Genomic DNA, 27,030 nt, shown 5'->3' with positions numbered 1-27,030 from the left:
ATCTTGTTGTGTTTTGATATCACCCTCGATAGTGGCTTGAGAGCCACTATCGAAAAGCGTATCAATCTTGTTGTGTTTTGATATCACCCTCATGTGAAAAATTTCTATTCTCCTATTTTCATTTGGAGTTTCATTTTGCGAGTCTGAAGAACTAGTGTTGGCAATGGATTCTTTTCCTTTTAACCCCGTCGCTGTGATTTTAGTGTCATCACCCGAATCGGATCCCAAATCCTGTTGAGTGGTTGCAATTGTATTTTGTTTTCCCTTGTTGTTGTTTCTCTTTGGTCTCATTTCGAGATGAAGATTCCAGCAATGAGATTCATTATGACCCTCTCTGGAACAATGTTTGCATGTATTTTTCTCTCCTTCTGTTTTAATAGATGCATTTTTCTTTTAATTCCCTTTGAAATCCTTTTCCTTTCCTTTACTCTTAAATGAATTTTTACTACCTTCTTATGGGGTGCTTTTCCCTCTCACCTCAAGATGAGTGGCTTGTACACACACATCATCTAGATTATTGGGATTAAACATTATGATAGTATGCCTAAGGTAATTGTGTAAACCCCCTATGTACTTCAGCAATATGTCATGTGATTGCAAATCTACACCTAACATCAAAGACCTTTTCTAAATTCTTTGGTGTAATCTTGCACATTTTGACCTTTAAGTTGTCTGAAGTTCTGCCAATTCATGATGGCTTTCTGCATATAAGCTAGAGAGTAGAATTATCTTTTGATTGCAGCAATGAAATCATTCCAAGAAATTGAGATCTTACCATGTTTTTTAATCTCCTCTTGGGTCTTTGATTCCCACCATACTAGTGTTGCACTCTCCATTCTCAAGGAAGCTAACTGAATCTTAATGTCATCCTCTTGAAGGTTTTGAATCCCGCAATAGACCTCCAACTAACGAATCCAATTATCAAGCTTCTCTGCATTCACTTCACCATTATACATGGGCAGCTCAAATTTAATATCAAGTTTTAAAAAAGGTGATTTACCAATTCCTTTTGAAGTATGATGATGAGTATGAGTGAGGGTTGTGTTAGTGGAAGAGGATGAAGATGCTTGTGAAGAAGAAGATGAAGAAGATGGTGGAGAGGGTGGAGGTTTGTCTCCATTTCCATTACCTCGTCCTGAAGAACCTTCTCCTTTGGGAGGTTTGGAACTTTCTGTTTGCACCCTGGTATTCCTCTCTTCATAGAGGACCTTCACCATCTTTGTCATACCAAAGAAATCCTTTCTGAAGGTCTTCTCATCTTCTGTCATGTTTGTAGGTTGTCCTTCATGAGACATGATCTCTGGAGTCTCACCTCAACTTTAGGCTAAATTGGTGTTGGAGATTGTGGCAACCTTGCATTCCTTCCCCTTGACCCAACTTCAGGGCTTCCAACATGCATTCCTTCTCCTCTTTTGAGTTTTAATCTTGTAAGCATGACATAAACTTGCAAACAATTAAATCCTTCTTTCACAAAGAAAACCTAGGCTCTGATACCAAAATTATCTGATTTAGAATATTAGATTGTTGTGCTAAGATCCTCCTCATATTAGAAACAAAATTCTTTCATTGTCCTTAAGGATTCATGAATTTTTGCAAGTGAAATGATGAGTTTTTATGTTAATCGTATGAGCAATTTAATGTAAATAAGAGATTGGACAACAACATAAACATGTATAGAACATCATCAAAAACACATTACAACATGAACATGATAAAGGAGTTCACCCCTCCTGGGCTATGTCTCCTTGGTCCAGCTTCCAATGGCTTGGGCCTCTCTATTATGCTCAAAAGTGTAAAAAAGTGTGTTTACAATGCTCAAATGTTTCTAAAACTGCTCCAATCAGTCCAAAATATCCAAAAATGGCTCTTCAGCCTCTTTCTGCATCCAATTTGGTGGAAAACTGAAGAAGTTATGACATCCCCTTGTTTTCCTAATATTCGCTCCACCAATTGCCCCATTTCCAGCATGATTCTAAAAATTAGCTCCCAAAAGTGATAACTGAGCGAAAATTTTGTCAAGGGGCAGTCCATAGTCTGTCTGCACCTACTGTCCCATCGAAAATCACAATCGGTGGTCTTATGGTCTATGAATGCGATGGGGTGATGTGTGCTTGCGATATGACAGACCCGACGATGCTATTAACTGTAACCCTTAGTCGCATCGCATCCGGGATCCTTTTGCAAATCGCAATCGGTGAAGAACCAACGGGTAACATAATGAGGAACTCTGCCTTCTGTGGTGTGCAATTGCGGTTATTGCATCAGAACCCGGGTATGCTGGGGGCCGATTTCTGCAATGCCTTCCCTGTTGTGAAGTGCGATTGCGCTTTATCGCGTCACAACCCTAAATTGCTTGGGGCCGATTCTATAACACAACCTGCCTGCAATATGTGATTTGTGAAATGCGGGGGCCAATGGAAGCCTGCCACTTGGCGCTTCCCCATTTGCTGAAGGGCCTTTCCACATCATCTTTTCCTGCCTTCTGTCCAAGTCAAACCTGAACTTTAACTTGCTCTAACTTCTTCATACGAGCTCGGATTTGAGTGCCGTTCGCACTATTGGATCAAAAGGACTAGCTCTTGGATCTGAAGCTAAGTTTATCAAGATTCTGACACTTTCAGTTTTGAGCCTAATTTTGAGCACCTGATCACCAAGTCACCACAACACTCCAAGCCCACCATCCACTTCATATCCACTATCTATCCATCATTCATCCATCCCATTTCATAAGAAAACAATTAATATTTTTCAAGAACAAACCCTACACTCTATCTCACCCTGAAAATTTCTTGAAAAAACACATAGAGTACATCCTCTCCATTTTCACAAACCTACACTACTCCCTCTTAGCCCTAACATCATCTCCAAACCCTCTACATCATTTCTCATCACTCCAATACAATCAGAAGACCCTGAAAGAGGAGGAATGACTCCTATAGGAAGGTAGAATGATGCTACAAGAAGGAAGAAAGGAACAAATTGTGTTAAAACCCAAAATGGTAGTGCCTAAGAGAGACCTAATAAAAACAAAGAACTCCAAGGCCATTAGGCAATCATCTAGGCCACAAAAGAGAAGAAGAAGGCAACAAAAGGAAATAAGGCATTCACCATCAAAATAGAACTCAAACTGCAATGATAAAAATAACCTTTCCAAGAGGTCTCTAACCTCTTTCTAGCTGTTGTCCAAGGCCTAAAAGATGTTATTGAAAAGGGAGAAAGGCATGGAAGTCAAGTTGAGGGCCTACCCTAAGCTTAGACTATCATTTCTGCTCAAAACAGGGTTAAACAGGGTTTCTTGTAGTACTACAAGAACTGCTACAGGGTTTCCTATAGTGCTACAGGGTTTCCTGTAGTGCTACAAGGTTTCCTGTAGTACTACATGAACCACTACAGGGTTTCCTGTAGTTAGTACAAGAATTACTACAGGATGTCCTAGTTCTCATGAAAAGGCGTTTTGAAGGTTTCAGAGGTGTCCAAATGGTGGAAAAAGGTAGCAGAAGGTTGGAAAAGAACATGGAAGACCTTGCCAAACTGAAAAATATTCAAGAACCCATATTGAAGAAGGGAAAGAAGGTAGGAAAATGGTCTCAAGAAACACTATGATTTTTTTCTATGCATAAAAAGTTTTGGAAAAATGAGTGAAAATGGAATGAAGGTTTCAAGGGAGAGGATATAAATGAAATGGATCTACAAGCCAACAGAGTTCACTTACAAAGAGGAAAGTTATGTTTTTTTTCTTGAAAGACTGATAAACAATCATGAAAAGAACAACTACATTTTTGTGCTTGTCCTTGCAAAACTTACAACCAAGATTCTTAAGAGAAAGCACTGAGGAATGCACAAGAGAGAGGCCACCACGGCCATGAATGAGGCATAATGAATTCACTAAGTTTCTCAGAGGATGGGCAACACTGTTAGCAAGGGGGTATGATGGGCCTCTAAATTAGGCATAAATTAAGACACATGCCTCTAAATTAGACATAAATTAAGGCCCATATGACCATCCTTCAACACATTAAACCTCTCTTTTTGCATTAGATAATGTATTTTTAACTTTAATATGTTCATTAGGAAGGTTTATGGACAATTGCATATGTGTGCCTAATATTTTTTATTTTTATGTAATATTATGAGAATATTTGCCAGATTATGGAGATTTGGAGGAGGAGATAATCTAAGGACCTGCTCCCTACTATAGGAGGACCAATATTAAATAATAAATCAACAAGATATCATGGAATTATGACACAGATTGTGGAGCTCCAGTGATTGAGAAAATCTAGGAATGTGTTCCTTGCCATTTAATGCAGATTCCTAGTATTGGGAGCCAAAACCACTAATCAAGGGATTTTGTTGGGGAACGATTCCTCCTTTCATGGGGAGTGTTTCCTAAAATTTTTGTATAAGTACCAAGTCAAATTTTCCTCTAGGGGTTGATTTTTATTAGTCTTCTTGTGGAGAGAACTCATATTTTTTGAGCTCCACTGTCATTTCTTGCAGGGATATAATTGCATTGATGGAAATAATGAAGATTGGTGATATGTTCAACTTCTAAATCTTGGTCTCTTGCATAGGACTCCGATTTTCCTTGGGCTTGGCCATCCTAGGAGCCTGAGAGCCCTTTTGTATCATTTACTTTTCTTCTTTTCACTTCTTATTCACATGCATCTCTTGTTCTTGTTTTTTACTATTTTTGCATTTAGTATTGATGATTTCTTGTTGTAGGATTGGGTTAAATGGTTGAAGTAAGTTCTTTTGCAGGATCACAAGCATCATTTCATCTTTGGAACAACTTTAGAATGTCATAGTAATCATTGAGTTACTTGGATTAGTTTGCCTATTCCCAAATCTAGATTTCTGGAAGTCCTTTGTGGCAAATAACAGTAAATTTCTGTTTTTTTTAGAGCATGCTAACGAGCTTCAACGATTTGATTCCACTTGCATTAGACAAAAAAAAAAAAAAAATTATAGTTAATAACAAAAATTGCCCCATTGCATTTGGACTTGATTAGGTTAGGCATTTGACAGATTTACTAGCTAACTAGTTCTCGAATTTCTAGATTTTAGACTAGTAATTTTCTGCTATTTTTTAGCATGGGTTAATAGAGCTCTTATTTAGTGATTCCTCTTGGAATGGAGTCTTAAGACATCCTAGTCAATAAAAAAAATTGTGCTATCCAATTTGGATTTGATTTGCTTGGTCATTCGGTGAATTATAGTTTCCTGTAGTAAATCTGTTGTTTCATGTAGCACTCTTCCAATGTGTATATACTTGCGCAGATTTGCTCAAAAAGATTGGTTTTGGTCCCTTAGGGTTGAATCATAACCCCTAGGTTCTAAATCAATGGTTGAGGAAGAATAAACACCAATTAGGACGTGCCTTTTTTCCAATGTAGATTAGGCCTATTTATTTGAACTCACGCTCTTAAGATTTCAATTACAATTGGTTGGTCTTGCTTATGATTAATTTATTTTCCAAAGTAAAATTCCCATTTATGAAATTAATTTAGGATTTAATTTCCTTACATGCACTCCATTACATCATGACAACAAAGTAAGAACACATTATAAGTTGCACATATAGTGTCGATACCTCTTAAGTTTGTACGAACCTCGGGTTGATAATTAAAGGTGGTAGCCTTGGGAGTTGCAACGTTCTTGTTGCAATACTGAGGATCATCACTAAGATGGAACAAGATTACTCATAGAAACTAAGTACCCTTGATACGTGATTGTCTTCTTGCTTTCATGGAATGTCTTTATTGGAGCAGTATGTCTTTCAACATCTTTGAGACTATCTTTGAGCCACAAAGGTCTTTTCCTTGAGGTAAGGTTCATCTTGTTTTCTTGTAGCATCCTCATTATTTTCCTTCTTCGGAATGGGGATATCTCTAGCTTTCCCAAGGGCAATATCTTTATCGAAGGTGACAACATCGCTAATTTCCACATATCTTTGACCAGGCACATAGATTTTATATGCCTTTTAGTTTTCACTGTAGCCCACAAATGTACCTTTCTTCCTGTTAGCTCTGCTACATAATTTAGTATTTGTTGGGTCAAAGACAGCTTGGCCGTGTTGTTGATGCTTAAAGAGAGCTTGCAGCAGTCTTTTCTTCCCTCCTCCTTCAGCTTCCTCATTTTCTCTTAGCCCTCCGTATCTCTGTTTTTTCTTCTAAAACCTCTTCATTCCTCACCTTTCCCTATTTCCCCGCTTATTTCCTTTAACCCCACTGCCTCTGCTTTATTCCTCTAAACTCTGCATAATCCATATTTCTTTAGCCCTGGGCGCCGTGTTCAAATGGTCATATGACCGTGATCGTGTGACCGTGCACCTTTCTTACGTCCCTTTTCCCTCATCGCAAAGCGGCAAATCGCGTAAATCCTTATAAAGCCGCCCCCCTGTCTACCGCCGACGCGATTCTGCGATCGCTCCTCCGCCATTGATCGCCCTGATCTAACGGTCTCTGCATTTTCCACCCGCACGTTAAACCTCGTGCACGTTCCCCACCATCCGACCGTCCGTCGCGTGATCAATGGTAGTCGCTCCCCCCGATCGTGCAAGCTTACCACGTTTTAACCCGCAGGGAAAGCGGTTTCCCCACCGTCATATTCGCCACGCGTCGCAATTTTATTGCATTGCACCCCCGCATCTGGATACCGCCCACCTCCGATAAGTGGTGCGGGGAAATCACTTACCACCTTCCCGCCCGTTCCCCGCGCGTTATCACCTGCGCATGTTAGCCGTCCGTCAGCCATTGGATCTTCCCACCCGTGATCCAGTAGCTCACAGTTGTCCTCCATGATTTCTACTCGATACCCTCCGCAAATGATCTTTGTCGTCCATCTGCCAGATTTGACGGCTCACAGTCATTTCGCCTCTGCCTCTGCCTGATGTTTCCCGCCAATAGATCTCCACCATCGATCTCTACCATCAAATGACCGATACTTATTCTCCACCCATTCGTACATTCACCATGCTCCCGAAGGACAGAAGCGGGCATCTATCAGTGTTTGGCGCATTAAATCTTCAACAACTGCATTTAACAAGTAGCATGGCCGAGGACGGAAAGGACCACTCTCGAGCAGTTAAAAGCATTCAATGGTTATGGGTTTCATTCATATTTCATGCCACCTGCTCAGAGGAGGACTGCAGAGCACCAAAGAATGTCAAATTCATCCATTAAAGGATTAGATCACAGTAGAGGGTCATTCCAAAGAGTTAAGGTGGTTGGTGGTCCATTATGACCCCTCCACGCATAGCACAACAACATACTTTTGTAACAAACTCTATATATATACCCAGAAAATAGATGTAATGAGGGTTGATGGTTGTTGCTTTGATGTAAGGTTCAACTTCTGGAGACTGTAACCACTGTGATACCTGCAGCGTCTGGTCTTCATTTTCAGCTAATACAAGCTTCTTTTGTTGTTAATTGCTCACTTTCCACTTCTTCTTTGTTCCAGGCTGTGCCTGTTATGCATTTTTCATGTGCTATTGGTGTTTAGCATTAGAGGGGCTGTCATTCCACCTCTGTGTTAAAATCTAGTATGTATTATTGAATGTGTATGCAAGTTTCTGTTTTCTTGGTGCCAGAGAGCTGTCATCCTATCTGTGCATTGAGAAATAGATTTACAGACCTTTTAACTGGTTGCAGCCAGCCATCACAGGGTCCTGTGCATCTGCTGGTGTGGTCAGTATTCTCCATCTTCACCTGTTCCTCAACTTGTGAGTAATTGGTGGTCTAAAGCCTTGTAGTATAGGGGTGTTCACCCATGTCTGGGGTTAAGCATAGTAGAAGTGGTTATCTGGCTTGAATATGCATCATTCCTTCCATTCATCCACCTGTTTCCAACATTTTTGTTGAAGTTGTAATGTTCTCGAGCATCTCTGATATACAACCTAGGAGAGTTTCTTGGGGTGATAACATTAATTGGCGCCATTGCCGGGGAGAGGAGATTGAAGCTCAGCTTCCCTGGGAGAACGACACAGTTCCAAGCTTTGATGATAGACAAGGTTTGGACACATATTCTGGTTGTAATCATCTATCTGGCGACTCCACATTACAGTTCTGTCTTAGTTTGTGAGGCATGCTCAGAGATATCTACAGAAATCACTAGCTGAATCAGTGCCTAATCCTGAGAAGATCATTCAGCAGAAGAAAGTATCATATAAAGGAGCATCAGGACTAGGTAAGCCTTAGAAATTCCATGTATCTCTGTTAGTGAAAGTCACCTTTAGAGATTCATAAAGCTCCTTAGTCATTCATCTCCCTTTCGATTCCAGTTCAAAGAAAGAAGCTTTCCATGTTGTCCATCATATTCCTCTGTTTCTGTCATTCTTTTCATTGATTCATACCACTCAGTCCACCAGTATCCTTTCATATACCCTAGTCATGGCAGGTCAGCAAGCCCTTACAAAGATAGAAAGAATCGTAGCTGCCAGGTATGGACCCTTGGTCTTGCCTATCCCTTTGAATGCCATGCCTGCAGGAGATTATCAAGAATATATGCCTAAGTTTACTGGTGCAGAAGGAGTAACAGCTGAAGAGCACCTTGAGGCCTTTTATAGCTATGCTGATAACCTGGATATCAATGAAGAGGATGTCTGGATGAGGGTTTTTGTCCAAAGCCTAGATGGGGAAGCTAGAAAATGGTTTAGAGAATTACCCCCTAGGTCTATTGTAGACATTGAGGCCCTAGATGATGTGTTCCTAAAGCACTGGGGGAATAATAAAGATCTGCTCTTTTATTATACTGAATTTGGGAACTTGTAGAGAGAATATGGTGAGCTGCTGTCTGATTTCAACATCAGATTCAATCATATGTACAGCAGAATGCCAGCTAAAGTAAGACCCACCCCCGCTTCTGCCATGCTCACCTATGCCAATGCCTTTGATTCTCAATTCTGCCTGCTGTTAAGAGAAAGAAGATGTGCTTCTTTAGCTGATATGCAAAATGCAGCCTTTGAAGTAGAAGCAAACATCATTGCTGCAGAAAGTCTCGAAGGTGGCGCTGAAAGGAGAAGACGGGGAGGAGAGTCCTCATCATCCTCAGATCCTAAGATCGATAAATTCGCCAGGATGATAGAGCTATTAACCTCTGAAGTTTCCAAACTAAAAGCTGATTAGTATTCTGAGGAAGCAGGAGCTCATTGTTCCTTTTCTTTTCCAACTCCAAATCCATATAGAGGAGCAAGTGAGCATTTGCAGATTGTGCAAAGAAATAAAGTTACAAATGAAGACAAAAGGGTGAAGACCCTTTTTCAGAATATAGTCATGGAAGAAGAGCAATATGAAGAAGAGGAGGAGGGCCATGGTTTGGAAGATAAGCGCAGTGCCCCTTTCTTGACAAGGGTTGCTTATGAGAAAGAAATATCAAAAGGAAATGCTCGTGAGCTTGTTGTAGCTGCAAAACAACAAGCTGATCAGTAGAAGCAGTCAGTAGCAGGTCCTACCAACCTCCAAGAATCTGTGCCCGAAGCCAACTCATCTTCACATGGCTATGCAAATCTGCAAATTTTCCAACCTGCTTTTGTTCCCAACCCAGTAATCAACAAGGGAGAGGAAATCTCCCCATCATCTTTTGTCCCTCTACCTGCTCAAGTGACAATCCCTCATAGTTGCCCACTAGGCACTGAGGCAGACCATAACATAATGCTCAAGGCTGATACTGATCATCTCAGTCTTGATATCCTAAAACCTGCTCAGTTGGCCTCCACACAGATTGAAAAGGCAGCTTGTCAGATGATAGAGGAAGAGGGTGCACAGTCTTGGAATTCCTCCTTGGATGTGGACTGTTCTAAGAAAAATAAAGGAGCAGATGATGTCTTTGTGTCCTCCACACATGAACACATTGGTGCACCATTCATATTAATTGTGCAGGTCACAGGTGACAAAGATAAGTACACAACAACAGTGGTTATTCAACAGGTGTATAGAGGCTCCCATGAAGAGCATCCAAGGAAGAGAGCATACAGAGAGGGGATGAAATTTGATCCTTATCTACCTATTAAGCTCAAATGTCCTAAACTTTTTGAGGTAGAGGATCAAATCAATCCAGTTTTGCATCTTTTTGATGAACCGGCTGACAGGCAAAACAATTTTGGTGGCCCAACAAATGGGCAGTTTTTGAAGTTTTAAGTTTTCAAGCCTTAATGTTGTAATTGTGTTCTTTTTAGTATAGACTTAATTAGACTCCATGCCCAATGGATACTAGGCAATGTTTTTAAGCTGGTTTTGTATGAAGGCATTGGTCTACAGTTCTTGAGACCTCACAAGGAGGATCTCATCCCCGGAAGGAGCTAGTGTCAGCTCTGCTACATAATTCAGTATTTGTTGGGTCAAAGACAGCTTGGCCGTGTTGTTGATGCTTAAAGAGAGCTTGCAACAGTCTTTTCTTCCCTCCTCCTTCAGCTTCCTCATTTTCTCTTAGCCCTCCATATCTCTGTTTTTTCTTCTAAAACCTCTTCATTCTTCACCTTTCCCTATTTCCCCGCTTATTTCCTTTAACCCCACTACCTCTGCTTTATTCCTCTAAACTCTGCATAGTCCATATTTCTTAAGCCTCGAGCACCGTGTTCAAATGATCATATGACTGTGATCGTGTGACCGTGCGCCTTTCTTACATCCCTTTTCCCTCATCGTAAAGCGGCAAATCGCGTAAATCCTTATAAAGCCGCCCCCTGTCTATCGCCGATGCGATTCTGCGATCGCTCCTCCGCCATTGATCGCCCTGATCTAATGGTCTCCGCGTTTTCCACCCGCACGTTAAACCTCGTGCACGTTCCCCGCCGTTCGATCGTCTGTCGCACGACCAATGGTAGTCGCTCCCCCCGATCGTGCAAGCTTCCCATGTTTTAACCCGCGGGGAAAGTGGTTTCCCCACCGTCACATCCGCCATGTGTCACAATTTTATTGCATCGCGCCCCCGCATGCGGATACCGCCCACCTCCGATAAGCGGTGTGGGGAAACCACTTACCACCTTCTCGCCCGTTCCCCGCGCATTATCGCCTGTGCATGTTAGTCATCTGTCAGCCGTTGGATCTGCCCGCTCGGGATCCAACAGCTCACGGTTGTCCTCCACGATTTCTGCCCGATACCCTCCACAAATGATCTCCGTCGTCCATCTGCTAGATCTGACGGCTCACAGTCATTTCGCCTCTGCCTTCGCCTCCACCCGATGTTTCCCGCCGATAGATCTCCACTGTCGATCTCTGCCATCCAACGGTCGATACTTATTTTCCACCTGCTCGTACTTTCGCCATGCTCCCGAAGGACAGAAGCGAGCATCTATCAATGTTTGGCGTATTAAATCTTCAACAACTGCATTTAACAAGCAACATGGCCGAGGATGGAAAGGACCACTCTCGAGCAGTTAAAAGCATTCAATGGTTATGGGTTTCATTCATATTTCATGCCACCTGCTCAGAGGAGGACTGCACAGCACCAAAGAATGTCAAATTCATTCATTAAAACAACAGATCACAACAAAGGCCCGTTCCAAAGAGTTAAGGTGGTTGGTGGTCCATTATGACCCCTCCACGCATAGCACAACAACATACTTTTGTAACAAACTCTATATATATACCTAGAAAACAGATGTAATGAGGGTTGATGGTTGTTGCTTTGATGTAAGGTTCAACTTCTGGAGATTGTAACTACGGTGTTACCTGTAGCATATGGTCTTCATTTTCAGCTAATACAAGCTTCTTTTGCTGTTAATTGCTCACTTTCCACTTCTTATTTGTTCCAAGCTGTGCCTGTTATGCATTTTTCATGTGTTATTGATGTTTAGCATTAGAGGGGTTGTCATCCCACCTCTGTGTTAAAATCTAGTATGTATTATTGAATGTGTATGCAGGTTTTTGTTTTCTTGGTGCCAGAGAGCTGTCATCCTGTCTATGCATTGAGAAATAGATTTGCAGACGTTTTAACTGGTTGTAGCCAGCCATCACAGGGTCCTATGCATCTGCTGGTGTGGTCAGTATTCTCCATCTTCACCTGTTCCTCAAACTGTGAGTAATTGGTGGTCTAAAGCCTTGTAGTCTAGGGATGTTCGCCCATGTCTGGGGTTAAGCATAGTAGAAGTGGTTATCTGGCTTGAATATGCATCATTCCTTCCATTCATCCACCTGTTTCCAACATTTTTGTTGAAGTTGTAATGTTCCCGAGCATCTTTGAGGTACAACCTAGGAGAGTTTCTTGGGGTGATAACACTTCCCATATGCTTCTAACTTGTTTCTTTTCTCTTTAGGCACATGAAAATACATGGGACAACCAAATATTCTAAAATGAGAAACATCAAGTTTCTTACTAGTGAAAACTTCTTCAAGTGTCTTGAACTCTAATGCTTGATACGAACACCTATTTTGAACATACATGATAGTGTTGGAAGCTTGCCCCCATAATAACTTTAGTAACCCTTGATCATGGAGCATGGCACAGGCGGCTTCCATGATTGTTGGGTTCTTCCTTTTAGTAATGCCATTTTTCTCAGGAGTATATGGAACGAATGTCTCCCTCTTAATGCCAACCTGTGTGCAAAAGTTATTGAATTCATTTGATTCATATTCAGTTCCATTGTCGGTCCTTAATATTTTGATCTTCTTCCCAGTTTGATTTTCAACCAAGGGTTTGAAAGAACATAACCATTTGAACATTTCATCCTTCTTCTTCAAGAAATATATCCATGTTTTGCGAGTGAAGTTATCCACAAATTTAACATAGTATAAATATCCTCCCAATGATGTTATGAGAACATATCAGATAGGTTAGAATGAACTAGTTGAATAATATCAATAGCATGACTTTCACTCAAAGGGAATGGTCCCGTTGTAAGTTTCCTAGCTACACAACCCTGACAAACACCTTAATGATTTGTGTTGAACTCAGGCATATCTGTGACCGTCTTCCTTACCCTGAGTAAGGCTTCGTAATGAAGGTGGGAAAATCTTCGGTGCCATAATTCAGATTGAAGAGAAGTATCAAAAGTCAAATCTCCTAAAGGATTTCCTTCAACTTGATAAAGACCTTCAACCCTAAATCCAAGTGTAAATGCATCTTTCGGGTTTCTTTGCCAAATATGCACCTTTCCATTAATGAATTCTACCTTGAAGCCTTTATCTTCCATTGCCAAAGTAGACACCGAGTTCTTCTTTAAATCGGGCACATATAATACTTCTTGTAGATGAATGGTTTGACCTTGATTTAAGTGAAGAGTGACAATCACTATCCATTTTATGGGGTAGGTAGCATTGTCTTCAAGTATGATCTCCAAATTAGTCTTCTATTCAATCAAATTTGAGAGAGCATCCTTGTACCCAGTGAAGTGCCTTGTGGCACCACTATCAATCAACCAATAATCCAAAGTATCCAGACGAGAGGTAGTAGTGAGGGCGGAAATAAGATAAAATTCGTTTTGTTTTTCTACAACATTAGTTTCCTCATACTTGGAGTTTCACGTCCTTTTGGGAGGTCAACCATTACCATATCGAGCAACGAGAGCATTCCTCTTTCCTTTATTGTTGAACATGTTGTTCCTTTGATTGCCATTGCCTTTGAAATTGTTGTGATTTTTGTTGTTGTTATCATCATCTCGTGGAGTATCCTTCTTGTGAGGACACTCTCTAGCATAGTGGGAAAACCTGTTGCAATTGTAGCACCTTCCTTTTCTTCCTTATTTGAATCTCTGCTTGAATCCTTGACCTTGTCTCTTTGGACCAACATTGTTCTTCCTCTTTGCATGAGCGAAGAAAGCAGTAGGTTCATTTCTATTTGAAGAATTATCTCTCTCCATCATCCTTGTCTCTTCTCGAGTGCGCCTAGCCAATAACTCATCGAAACCAGGTATCATATCATTGTTGAGAATGGTTGTGTTAAACACATCCCATGATCTCGGAAGACCTCAAAGTGCAATGAGAGTGAGCTCCTTGTCAGCAACAACTTCTCCAATAAATAGAAGGTCATTTTTTATTTGAGTGATCCTCATGAAGTAGGATTGAATTGACTCCTCTTTATTCATATTGATGTCCTTCAACTTGTTCTTGAGAAAGAGGATTTAATTTGAATTGTTTACTTTGAACATCCCAACCAGCTTATCATACATCTCCTTAGGTGTTTTCAAATCAGAAATATAGGCAATCAATGTTTTTGAATGGAATCAATGATAATTCTTTTAACTTTGACCTCACCTTTCTTATACTTTAACTGCTCCATCACTCTTCCCTTTACATAATCCATGACATCATGCTCTTCCAAAGCTAAATCCAAAGTCATCTTCCATGCATTATAGTCAAACTTGTTATTGAGCTTATCCTTAGATTTGAAATAGGATGTAGTAGCCATTAGTCCAATAGTTTTGTTCAACAGATCTCTATTAGTGATTGATTTTCTCCCTCTTGCGTGAGTTTTGTCTTCACTTGAGCTCTGTACCATGTTAAATTTAGTTAACAGTGGTATGTTCTATGCTTAGCACAATTACTTTAATGTTCCTTTAACATCCCAATGATAATTTCCAATTTAGTTTTCCAATAGCCATCACATTAACTATTAATCACATCGATAGTAACAACATAAAATAAATGCAGAAGACAAGCCAAGAGAAGAGGACACCAGATTTGGTGGATGCCAAGGAAATACCCCAATGTGGGGAAAACCCTTTGATCGAATCTTCTTATTATTATATCAAAATGTTCAGTAGAGATAGAGAGTACACAAGTTAAATTGACTTGACAAATTCAAAGTCACAACAACCCTAACAAAATTTGCAGTCAACTGCAGTCAAATCAGCTCTAACCATAAAGTCAAAGATGGTCAATGCAACTGTCAAACTTGCCTTCTTGAGCTCAGTCAATCACAGTCAAACTCGACCTTCCTTGATGGTCAAAATTAGCCCAAAACAATCCAGTCAAACACATTCAAAGGAGAGAGAAAATTGTTGTAATTTTATGGGGTCAAACTGTAGTCAACCTGTAATTTGGTCCACGGTCAAAGCGCTCATAAAACCTCGGTTTCCATGCCAAAAGTTGCGGCCTGCTGAGACAGAAATAACCCCCAAAAATTGAAGTCAAATGATGCCTGGAAGGTTTTGGCCAACGTTGGTCAAACTGCAAAGTATCCTGAGATTTTCAGCCCTACAATTCAAACCTGATATTTTGTCCTCCTTATGCCACACGCGGGAGAAAGAGAGAATGCACAATGATGTACAAACCGATGAGAGAAGGAGAGAGAATGTGTGAGTGATGAAGATTGTAAAATGAGGAGTGAGGTCACTTGTATTTATACAATTCACTAAAGGTGAAGAGACACGTCCGTTGGGCTTCTTGAGCCTACATGTTGATGTGGTCGACTTGAACAATTTGCACATGTGTGGGCATAAATTCAAACTCACACTTTTACTTGTCCAAATGAGATGATCTTTATATCAATTCTGGTCCTCTAGAAAAGAGGAATTTAATGCAATCATCATCTCCATCAAAAGAACTCTTATATATATGTGTGTGTGTGTGTGATAAAACATGTAATAGAAAAATGCCCTCACACACACCTAATTATATATAGTATGAGAGCTTTATTAAAATTAAAAAATGAATATTTCTATATATAGAGATGTGAAACTCATACAAATATAAATAGTATTATTAAGAACCAACATAGATTCATTCTAATTATGGATATATTAGGGGTTGAGAGGATTCAAATTTCTCAGGATGCAAACCTTTTCAAAGTTTTTGGTTGAATTTTATTTTTATTTTTTTATTTATTATTTATTATTTATTTATTTATTTTATTTTGTTTTTATTTTATTTTATTTTTTATTTTTATTTTTATTTTATTTATTTATTTTATTTTATTTTTTATTTTTTATTTTATTTTTTTACATTGAGAGATTTGATCCCTCTCCATGCTTAATAGATACCTAGTTAAATTGTATATATGTTGATTACAAGAAAATATTCTCCTTTTATCATAAAAAAGGTTTTATTTAATTTTAATTAATAATATAATAAATAATCTACATTTATAAAATACAATAATTTATATATTTATTTTACCATAGTGAATATGTAATTATTTAGAGTAATATGGGAGAGGTCCAAGATCAAACACAATGACTGCCACTATAATATCAAGAGTACATCCAACATAATGTTTGCCACTATATTATTAAGAGTACATCCAACATCCTAAGTCACATATATCATGAATTTATGAATCATTAAGAGTGGAGACTCCACCAAAATTGGGGAGCCCTCTCCTTGAGCCTTATCACAATAGGTCAAAAATGTCCCCTTGTGGAATTTGACACCGTTAATAAAATAATAATAATAATAATATAATTTTAAATTCACATTTAATTTGTCTAATAAATTTTATACTCCAGCCTTAAATTTAAGTAAGATAGATAACAATAATTTTTCCACCCTTAAATTTAATTAACAATTTATAATTAATCTGAACTAAAATTATAATTTTAAATTAATAAAATTGTTAGTTTAATAAATAAATAAATTCATCATTCTAAAATATCCCTATATAACCAAATTATACAATATACTTATTTAATAATTACAATTTCTACCTTTAAAATGAATATTCTTAAATTTTAAATAAAAAATATTAATGATTTACAATTTCATCAATTTAAAATAATTTTTATTATTATTTTTTATACCCATTAGAAAAAAAAATACATTTATAAACATTTTAAATGCAACATATACTTCCATCTAAGGGTGTAATTTGATTTGCGCCATGATCACATTGTGAAAGTTGGAGTTTCAAAATTGAATCCAGTAATTTATCATAGCGGCTGTGAGTGTGAAAAATGGAAGTTCTAAATTCAATTCCCTAAATTGATTCACCTTAGAATTCACCAATTCATCTCAATATAAAAACATAACATTAAATTATGGGATTATTTTCAGGTATCGACGTAAATAAAAAAAAATTATATATATATATATAAATTATATTTATTTATTTTAATTTAAAAACAAGAAACAAACCAACAAAATTAAAAAAACTTATACTAAAATATACAACTGTAATATTAATTATATATTAATATGTTAAAAAAACATATTTTATTAACAAAAGGTAAAGTACATTCCGCAAAAGCAAAATGTAATCCAACTCTCCAAGAATGGTTTTCCAAAGAAGCAAAAGCTAAAGGAAAAGTTATGGCTCTCCTCGAAGGAAGGAGCTTCCCTCCCAAGGTGAAAATTAAACCCAAAAAACTAATCACAGGAAATTATAAGATGATAGAACGAAAGGCTGAATATCCCTGATATAATATATATTTAAAAAAAATTCACCTGGAATCGAATCTCTTAGGCACACTGACATCTGGAACATCCCGAAATGCGACAGTGGCATTTCAATTATTTGACCTAACTGATGGCGCGTGAGAATCTTTTGTAGTTACAGTGTTGGTCAGTCGGACGTGTGATGGTTACGGGTTGGCAAATAATTGCAACTTACAGGTGTTTACTGCTTTGAATAAAGCTTAAGAGGACACAATTTGATTGCTGCAGCTGGATTTTGTTGTTTTGACTCAGATATTTCTCAACGACCTCTCCGCTCAGGTAGGGTAGCAATCCCTCCATAGTCCTTTTTATCTTTGGATTTTTATTTCCTTGGCTGCGTTTTTCTGTTCATAACAGTTAACAGCGATTGCTGTCAGCGCTTTTTTACACAGCAGAACAAATTATAACATTGATTTTGAGAGGTTACACAATGTTTTGTTTTTCTACCTCTGTTTTTTTCGGTTTAAAACAATGTACAATGCTAATGATGGATGATATTCCAGGCCCTTTTCCAAACATTGTAGTCTAAACATTTTACTTTTTAAACCTTTTTTCATAACATCTTTCCGATCAGTTTTGCCTAAAATTTTAAATTTTTTTTCATAACATCTTTCCGATCAGTTTTCCCAAAAATTTGGCCATAAATTTAGAAGATTTGATGAAATTGTAGTTCTTAGAATTGCACAATCCCTTCTCCGTATAATAAAGGTTTTTAGGGCACTAAATCCATATATTTATTTCTTTGGCTGCGTTTTCATGTTCATAACAGTTAACAGCGATTGCTCTCAGCGCTTTTTTACACAGCAGAACAAATTATAACATTGATTTTGAGAGGTTACACAATGTTTTATTTTTCTACCTCTGTTTTTTTCGGTTTAAAACAATGTACAATGCTAATGATGGATGTTATTCCAGGCCCTTTTCCAAACATTGTAGTCTAAACATTTTGCTTTTTAAACCTTTTGTCATAACATCTTTCCGATCATTTTTGCCTAAAATTTTGAACCTTTTTTCATAACATCTTTCCGATCAGTTTTCCCTAAAATTTGGCCATAAATTTAGAAGATTGGATGAAATTCTAGTTGTTAGAATTTCACAATCCCTTCTCCGTATAATAAAGGTTTTTAGGGCACTAAATCCATATATTTATTTCAAAAATTGCAATTTCACCAACAATCATATAATTAGCTTAAAGTCCAAAAAATAGAAGGTTTAGAATTGTGCTTTCTAAACTCATTGTATTTTATTTTGATCAGTATTGGCTCTTGGTTAAAATGGATTAGTTTCACCTACAGGAAGTGTGACCACTGGCTAGAAAACTTTGGTCATCCATGGCAGTAGTAGTTTACTGCCATGGATGGAAATAAAGAAAATTTGGCTACAGACCAGCAGACTGAACCGCTCTGATACCACTTATCTTGCAGTACTCAGAAAATGATGAATACAAAGTACACATATATTATTCAAGGAAACCTTTGCAGGTAAACTCCTGGGCACTTTGTTGCATTTTGTGAAGTGGCTAGAAAACTTTGGTCATCGATGATAGTAGCAGTTCACTGCCACGAATGGAAAAAAAATAAAAAATTGGTTACAGACCAGCAGAATGAACTGCTCTGATACCACTTGTGCCATATCTTGCAGTAGTCAGAAAATGATGAATACAAAGTACACACATTTATTATTCAAGGAAACCTTTGCAGGTAAACTCCTGGGCACTCTGTGGCATTTTGTGAAGTGGACCCATTGTACATCAGTTGGCACTGATTATGGCGCCTGACCTGGTAGAGACATTGAGTGAGACACACAACGGAGGCAACCAGTCTAGGGATAGACCTCGAGACCTCCTGCATGAAGCATATGTGTGTGTATCATCATACCATCAAATCCTGAGGCAGTTGCCGAGTGGTCAGTTTTGCTATGGTGAATGGTGTGTGAGTAGGCACCCAAGCTTTTATATATATATATTTTGGGGAAATATTCGGGCAGATTCACCCGAATAGATCACTTCTTGTTGGCTTATTAGCATAGCCTAACCCCGTGAGTGTCGAGGAGAATTTACCCCATGACCTCCCAATAGCGAGGTGCTTTTAGTGATGGGACACCACTCTTCCCTTCACATAATCCATGACATCATGCTCTTCAAAAGCTAAATCCAAAGTCATCTTCCATGCATGATAGTAAGACTTGTCATTGAGCTTATCCTCAGATTTGAAATAGGATGTAGTAGCCATTAGTCCAATAGTTTTGTCCAACAGATCACTCTTAGTGATTGCTTTTCTCCCTCTTGCTTGGGCTTTGTCTTCACCTAAGCTTTGATACCATGTTAAATTTAGTTAACAATGGTATGTTCTATGCTTAACACAATTACTTCAATGTTCCTTTAGCAGCCCAATGACAATTTCCAATTTAGTCTTCCAATAGCAATCACGTTAACTATTAATCACATTGACAATAACAACATAAAATAAATGCAGAAGACAAGCCAAGACAAGAGGACACCAGATTTGGCGGATGCCAGGGAAAAACCCCAATGTGGGGAAAATTCTTTGATCGAATCTTCTTATTATTATATCAAAATGTTCAGCAGAGAGAGAGAGAGTACAAAAGTCAAATTGACTTGACAAATTCAAAGCCAAAACAACCCTGACAAAATCTGCAGTCAAATCAGCCTTAACCAGAAAGTCAAACATGGTCAACACAGCTGTTAAACTTGCCTTCTTGTGATTGGTCAATCACAGTCAAACTCAGCCTTCCTTGATGGTCAAAATCAGCCAAAACAGTCCAGTCAAACTCGGTCAAAGGAGTGAGAAAATTGTTGGAATTTTTTTGCGGTCAAAATGCTCAGAAAACTTCGGTTTCTGTGCCAAAAGTTGTGGCCTGCTGAGACAGAAATAACCCCAAGAAATCGAAGTCAAATGATGCCTTGAAGGTCTTGGTCAACATTGGTCAAACTGCAGAATTTCCTGAAATTTTCGGCCCTGTAATTCAGACCTGAAATTTCATCCCCCTTGTGCCACACGTGGGAGAGACAGAGAATGCCAAATGATGTACGAATCAATGAGAGAAGGAGAGAGAATGTGTGAGTGATGAAGATTGCCAAATGAGGAGTGAGGTCACTTGTATTTATACAATTCATTGAGGGTGAAGAGACATGTCGATTAGGCTTTTTGAGCCTACATGTTGATGTGGCCGACCTGAACAATTTGCACATATGTGGGCATAAATTCAAAATCACACTTCTGCTTGTCCAAATGAGATGATCTTTATATCAATTTTGGTCCTCTCGAAAAGAGTAATTTAATGCAATCATCATCTCCATCAAATGAGCTATCCCAAGGTGGAATTTGGCCGTAGCTTCCAATTTTATCATAAGGTTTAACAACCTTGAGTATCCCTGGTTTCAAAGACACATATGAGCTCTCCCTAGTCAAAAGGCTGTGTTTCGACAAAAGAGCTTCAGTTTGTGAGACACTAGCACATCATCATTTCTAGGTTGCAATTGTCATTCATGATTGGAGGTCGATTTGGAGATATAATTCAGAGGATAGTTTTAGATTTGTGTTTATTTCAACAAGTAATTTTCATAGTTATAATTCCTAATTTTTATATGAAAATAAAATTTTGGAAGCAAAAATGTTAAAACAACTACAAATGAATAACCTTTATTTGAGTTAGATGGCTCAAAACACAACAAATGGAAGAAATATGGTGCATACAGAGGGAGTGGAAAGTAGCAAGGTTGAAGAACACATTGAACATTCTTCCAGCAAACCTTCAAGTTCAACACAATCTAGACTTTTCATGCCTACTTTTATACAAGAGGATGAGCCTACACAAGGGGAACCTATGGAGGACAATGAGGACACTGAAATATTAGCTAAGTATCAAGCTTTGGGGGCAAATTTTCAATCAGCCATCTCCTTTAAGGACTACTTGGAGGTCACAAAGCGCACAAAGCCAAAGCAAAAGCAATGGAACCAAGGGAAGCAAAATTATGGGTTGCAGAAGAGGTTGGGCCATCTATCCTTACCAAGTTTTGATGGATCATCCAAGTGTACAGCTAGGGCTTGGATTCAGAAATTGGATACTTATCTTGCCCTAAATCAGATGAAGGAGATTGAGGCCATCAAGTTTGCTACCCTTCACCTTGAGGGAGTTGCACATGAATGGTGGTATCACGGTTTAGTGACACAAGGACATGGTGCAATAGTCTCTTATGATCAGTTCTGCACTACATTGATAGAGTGGTTTGACTGCAAGGATTCAGAGGTACAATCTGAAGATTTCTCTCAATTGAGATAGGTTGGGACACTTATGCATATATTTCATAGTTTCAACGATTATCATCCATGGTTATTGATGTGATTGAGAAGAGATTGATTTCTTCAGAGGGCTTGCCAAAACCTCTCAGGGGTTGGGTCAAAGCTTTTAATCCAATAAACTTGCAGGCTGCTATTAAATGTGCAAGGAATATGGAGTTATCCACACCATAGGTTAGGTTTCTTAGCAAGTTTACGCATAGACCCTTGTTGCCAAATTGGCCACAGAGGAAGGGAAAGAAGCCAGAGTATAATAGATCTACAAGTGAGATGTCTAGGCCAGTTGGTGGTGCATCTTGCGATTCGAGGGATGAGTTGAGAAAAAAAAAGGCTTTGCTTTGATTGTCATGAGCCTTGGACACCTGGACATAAGTGTAGAAGCAGAGGCAAGGCCCATTAGATTGAGGTCTTTGAGGAGCCTAGTGATGATGAGTCAGAAGAGACACAAGTTCCTGATGAGCAACATGAGCAAATGGATGGAGAGACAGGTATAGATGAGAACCTGGATGATTTGGAACAAATAGATGGTGCATTTGCAACCCTCACTACCATTCCTCATTATAATGCCTTTAGAGTAAAGGGTGTTATACAGGGACAATGAGTTGTTGTGCTGATTGATAGTGGGGCTACCCACAATTTCATTGACTCGTCTTATGTGATTTGCAAGTTGAGGAGCATGGTGGTTTTCGGTGCTGATAGCAAGTGGCCCGATGTTGTGTTGTGTTCATCGTGTTCCGTAGTTGAGTATAATTTTGGGTAATTACACCCTTATTGATGGCTTTTATGTGGTTGGAATTAAGGATACTAATGTTGTGTTGGGTGTTTAGTGGTTGTATTCTATAAGTCCATTTGTTATGAACTTTAAGACTATGCAATTGAAGTTTCACAACAAATGGCAAGAGGCTGGTATTATGGGGCTTAACTTTAGATGCTCCTAGAGTCATTACAACTAAGAGGATGGAGAGAGTTTTTCAACATTTAGGGCCAAGTGGGCAGTGCAGTGTTTCATTTTAGAAAGGTCTACCGATACAGGACAACGTGGGTATCATGTGCACATACAAGATTTGTTGGATAAGAATAATGTGGTGTTTTCATATCTACCGCATGGCCTATATCAAGATCGTGGCTTTGATCATGTTATTAAGCTTGTGGACAAGAAGCCAATTGTTATGTATTTGTCATCTTAAACTATTCAAGGATGAGAACGAGGTGACTATTCAGGAGTTGTTGGATGTAGGACATATACGCTTAGCTCTAGTCCTTTTGCTTCTTCTGTTGTCCTAGTAAAGAAGAAGGATGGCACTATGAGGGTATGCATTGATTATCATGCACTAAATAAGAAGACCATCAAGAACAAGTATCCTATTCTGCGTATTGATGAGCTACATGGAGCGGTCTATTTCTCCAAAATAGGTCTTCGTTCAAGATATCATTAGATTCGAGTTTGAGAGAAGGATGTGCACAAAACAACTTTCAGGTGCCACTTGGACATTTTGAGTACTTGGTGATGCCCTTTGGGTTGTCAAATTCTCCAACTACTTTTCAGTCTTGAATGAACCATGTGTTCAACAAGTAGTTGCAAAAATTTGTGTTGATTTTCTTTAATGACATCTTAGTATAAGCAATTCATGGGAATAGCATCTTTGACACCTTGATGAAGTGTTAAGTACATTGGCAGCTAATTCCCTATTTGCGAAGCCTCTTGAGTGTGAGTTCAACACGACAAAGCTATTATATTTGGGATATGTCATTGGGGAAGGTTGTGTGAAGGCACTGTTACCGCTCAAACTAGCAGGGGTCCTAGTAGGGGATCTTATAGAGCAACTACTAGGTCAAGGTCAACAATGGAGCGATAGCCCACTGTCACCTCAATTATGGCTCCTTGCTCTTTATGGACTTTCACCAATGGGAGGAGACCTGGTATAAGAGGAATCACAATAATGAATGTGTCAATGAGAGGATGAAGGGTGATTCCCAAGGCAAATTCCCAAGAGAGACTCAATTGTATGGCTTTCTTTCTTGGGAAGCAAGGTGATGGGCTCTCTAGGAAGGCCTAAGAGGATTCTCGAGGCTAGGGTTTGGGAATGTTTCTTGTAAAGATGATTCCTAGGCCTAGAAATCCTTATGGGGAGTTGGTTTTTATGTGATCTTTGTGGAATTGGAGTTGTAAAGTCATGGGACCACACGGGACCAAGTGGACCCAGAATTAGGTCATGGAAGTGGAGTTGATCAACCAAGGAGGGGCTTGACCTAGTTGTGGAAAGGAAGAGGATCAAAGGACAAATCTTCTTAGAATAGAATGCAATGATCCCAATGAGGGAGGGCACTAACAAAGGGAAACCTAGGGCAAGAAAGGATCTTTGAGCTAGGGCTTGCAGTATCTCAAGATCCCACCGTTAGGGCTTGCAGTATCTCAAGATCCCACCGTCGAAATTTCTTGAAATTTGGAGGACCTCTAGAGGAAATCCTAACGCAATTATGGACAAGAGATCGAAGTCTTTTGATGTCTAGAAAATGAGATAAGTGATGCCCTAGATGACCTATGGAGGCTAGGCCTACAAAGAGAGGAGAGGTGAGAGAAATATGCGTGTAAAGTGACCACCTATGGAAGGACCAGTGCCTTATCTTTTGGGAGAGATGGAGTCATGAGAATTTATGGTTTGGAATATGTTTACCCAATCAAGGAGGTCTTCAAGCGGCTTCGCATGGCCTTAGGGCATGAGAGCAACTACTTGAGATCTTTATACTTCGATATGCAATAATTGATGACTTGTCAAGATGTAATTTAACAAAATAATCTCTAGAAACATTCACCCATCCATACATGGCCCATGCAAATGATGCAACACTATAAAAGATCAAAATTTCCACAATTTTGCATAGGAAAGCAGTAAATTTCAGACTCGTATAACGAAAATCCCAACAACATTCATGTGACAAAGTAAATAACAAGAATAAGCATGAAAACATTACTTACATGTATAAAAGAGTATATCCAATCATCATGTTGTGCCACTAATGAAGCTCCAAGACAAGAGAAATAGATCTAAACATAAAAATTCATCCATCACATCCAAAACTCGTCTGCCAAAGGGAATGCAAAATTCTCAAGAGCTACTAAATCTCAATCCATGGGATGATGATGAAATGAATCATCTCACTTCTATTTATATAATCACTAATGAGTTCGATTTGCCTAATTTGGCCTAATTGAGCTCGAAATAATAAAATAATGTGCAATAATAACATCTCGTGGTGACAAGCCCACCAAGATAGCTCAATAACATAATAATAAGCCTTTCAAGACGGTTGAATGATCAATAAAGTGAGTCGTTGGGCCTTTGAAGAGGCGTAATGAAGTCTTGAGTGTGCCATGATGTGAGAATTTACCTTAAACATAGTGGACAAGGGGTTGGCCCCTTGTTTTCCAAGCAAATCCCTGTGGTGCCCCTTATTGGGTGTGAAGGACACAAGGACATCCTCATGGGTCTCCAAGTAGATTGAAAATTCCTGTAAACCATCTATTGGGGCTAGGATGATGACATAAGCCCTCATCTGGACCCAAAAACATCTTCCAAGTGTATGGTGCAAGTGGTTGGGCATGGTGTAATAGATGCATCATCCTCATCCAAAAGGTGGAACATGAGCAATCGATGAGTGGTGTTGGGGATCCATGAAGTACTCTTTGCTATGGTGGAGGCCCATGGCTGTCAATGCTCACCCTACAAGTGCCAATGTGGCCCTATGGAGGGCTAGGACTCTGTATAGACCCCAAATGGAGACTCACCTGCAATCCTGCATAAGATCCAATGTGTCCCCTTGCCTTCCAATACAACAAATCATTAGAATAATCAAGTAAAAGAGCTTACAATTCTGGAATCAATGGGGCACTTCATGGTGGCATGCTCTTCCATAACGGGCTTTGGCATGTACAAGTGTCTCCAAGCTCAATGAGGGGTTAATCAAGGACCCTATTCGGCGGTTTCAACCTTTAAAGGGGGTCACATGTCCATGGTACATTCCTCAGGTGGTAGGTGGCAAATGGTATAATAATGGAACAAAGAGGGGATCAAGGAAATCATCTAGACCAAATGTCGTGGTACAAGGGCAACTATAATAAGGGAAAAGCCCACACTTGGGTATATGAGTGTACGAGGGATAAAATCGTGGTACATGAGTTACCTCGACCTTTGTTTTTCCACCCTTCTTCCAATGCCTTTTGCCTTTGATTGGATTTTCTTCTTAATTGCTCGGGGCGCCAGGGGATGAGAGCATGTTGTGTAATATATAGCAGCGGATACCCCTTTAAGGTGGAGCAGTTCATTGCCCACCAGGGATTGGGACAACCATGGGTTCCTTAATGATGGAGGGGCTCATCTCGAGCCCATAGGAACCAGGGTGATGGCCATGGATAAGGGGTAGAGCTCATGTTTGATTTTTGCCCACGTGCTAAATATGTATGTCCCAACCATCTTTTGCATTTTGTGGTGCATTTCCCGTTGACAGTGGCCAAATGATGTTTTTTCTTTTCTTTTTAGCTTCATCAACCTCCGGGCATCATTCCAGGCCCAACCCAAAGTGTGGACAAGGGGAAGGAGAGGCTAACCCTATGTGGACCTAGTGGACACATGTGGACCCGAATGTGAAAAGAGACGAATGGGGCTAAAATAAGTGGAAGGGAGTGATGTATATGGTGTCGGGAAACATGACCACAACCAAAATCGAGATTTGCCATGTAGTGCCAACCCTAAAGCTAGTCACCAGTAAAGGAGATCCCACGGGACTAGGATACAAGGATAACCACAAAATCAGGTAATGGAGACAAGAGTACAGACCTAGCCCACTCTTTTCGCGAATCCCCCCAACAATCCGTCCCCAAAAGTGCTCATGACAAGTAAGGAAAATTACTCAACTATACCAATGAAATGCCATACCTTCGGGGTTGGGAGGCCCACCTTCAAACATACAATCATAACAAGTAAGCGAGGGATCACATTGTTGGCTCAGGTGGCGGAGATAATGGCACATCGAGCTATCTGGTGGCTGCTGGCTCCAATTGAGGACCATCTAGGAGAAAAAAATTCTCCTATATACACTACCCACATGTGGTGGGTAACAGACACATTGGGAGAAGATTCAAACTATACTTGACTGGCCACCACCAAAGAACTTGTCACAATAAAGGGGCTTCATTGGTTTGTGCATATACTATACACAACTTGTGAAGCGATTTTCTTCATTAACCACTCCTTTGATCAAATCGAGAAAGACTGATGCTTTGTTTGGAGAGATGAGAATCAAGGAATTATGGATCACCTTAAGAAGGTAATAAGTACTTGTCCTGCTTTGGCATTACCAAATTTCTCTAGACCTTTTGTGCTTGAGTGTGATGCATTAGGTATTGG

General features: G+C 39.3%; 1 protein-coding gene across 4 annotated transcripts in view; it reads left to right on the top strand.

Annotated features, from left to right (window-relative positions):
• The first annotated feature begins 17,152 nt into the window (after nt 1–17,152).
• The window catches only part of LOC149250709 (agmatine deiminase-like), a 270,021-nt gene continuing 260,143 nt past the window's right edge, over nt 17,153–27,030 (top strand). For 3 of the 4 annotated variants that reach the window (XM_089459210.1, XM_089459209.1, XM_089459207.1), the window contains exon 1: nt 17,153–17,585. The gene's annotated coding sequence lies outside the window, so the exon portion shown is untranslated. The remainder of the gene's footprint in view (nt 17,586–27,030) is intronic. The other variant, XM_089459215.1, reaches the window with a different exon arrangement.

Source organism: Pinus tabuliformis, chromosome 7, assembly GCF_031772625.1.
Source record: "Pinus tabuliformis cultivar Carrire ecotype Pingquan chromosome 7, CPIR1, whole genome shotgun sequence".
In the NCBI taxonomy this organism is placed as follows: Eukaryota; Viridiplantae; Streptophyta; class Pinopsida; order Pinales; family Pinaceae; genus Pinus; species Pinus tabuliformis.
The sequence above is the reverse complement of the archived record's forward strand: the minus strand, read 5'-3'. Positions and strand labels throughout refer to the sequence as shown.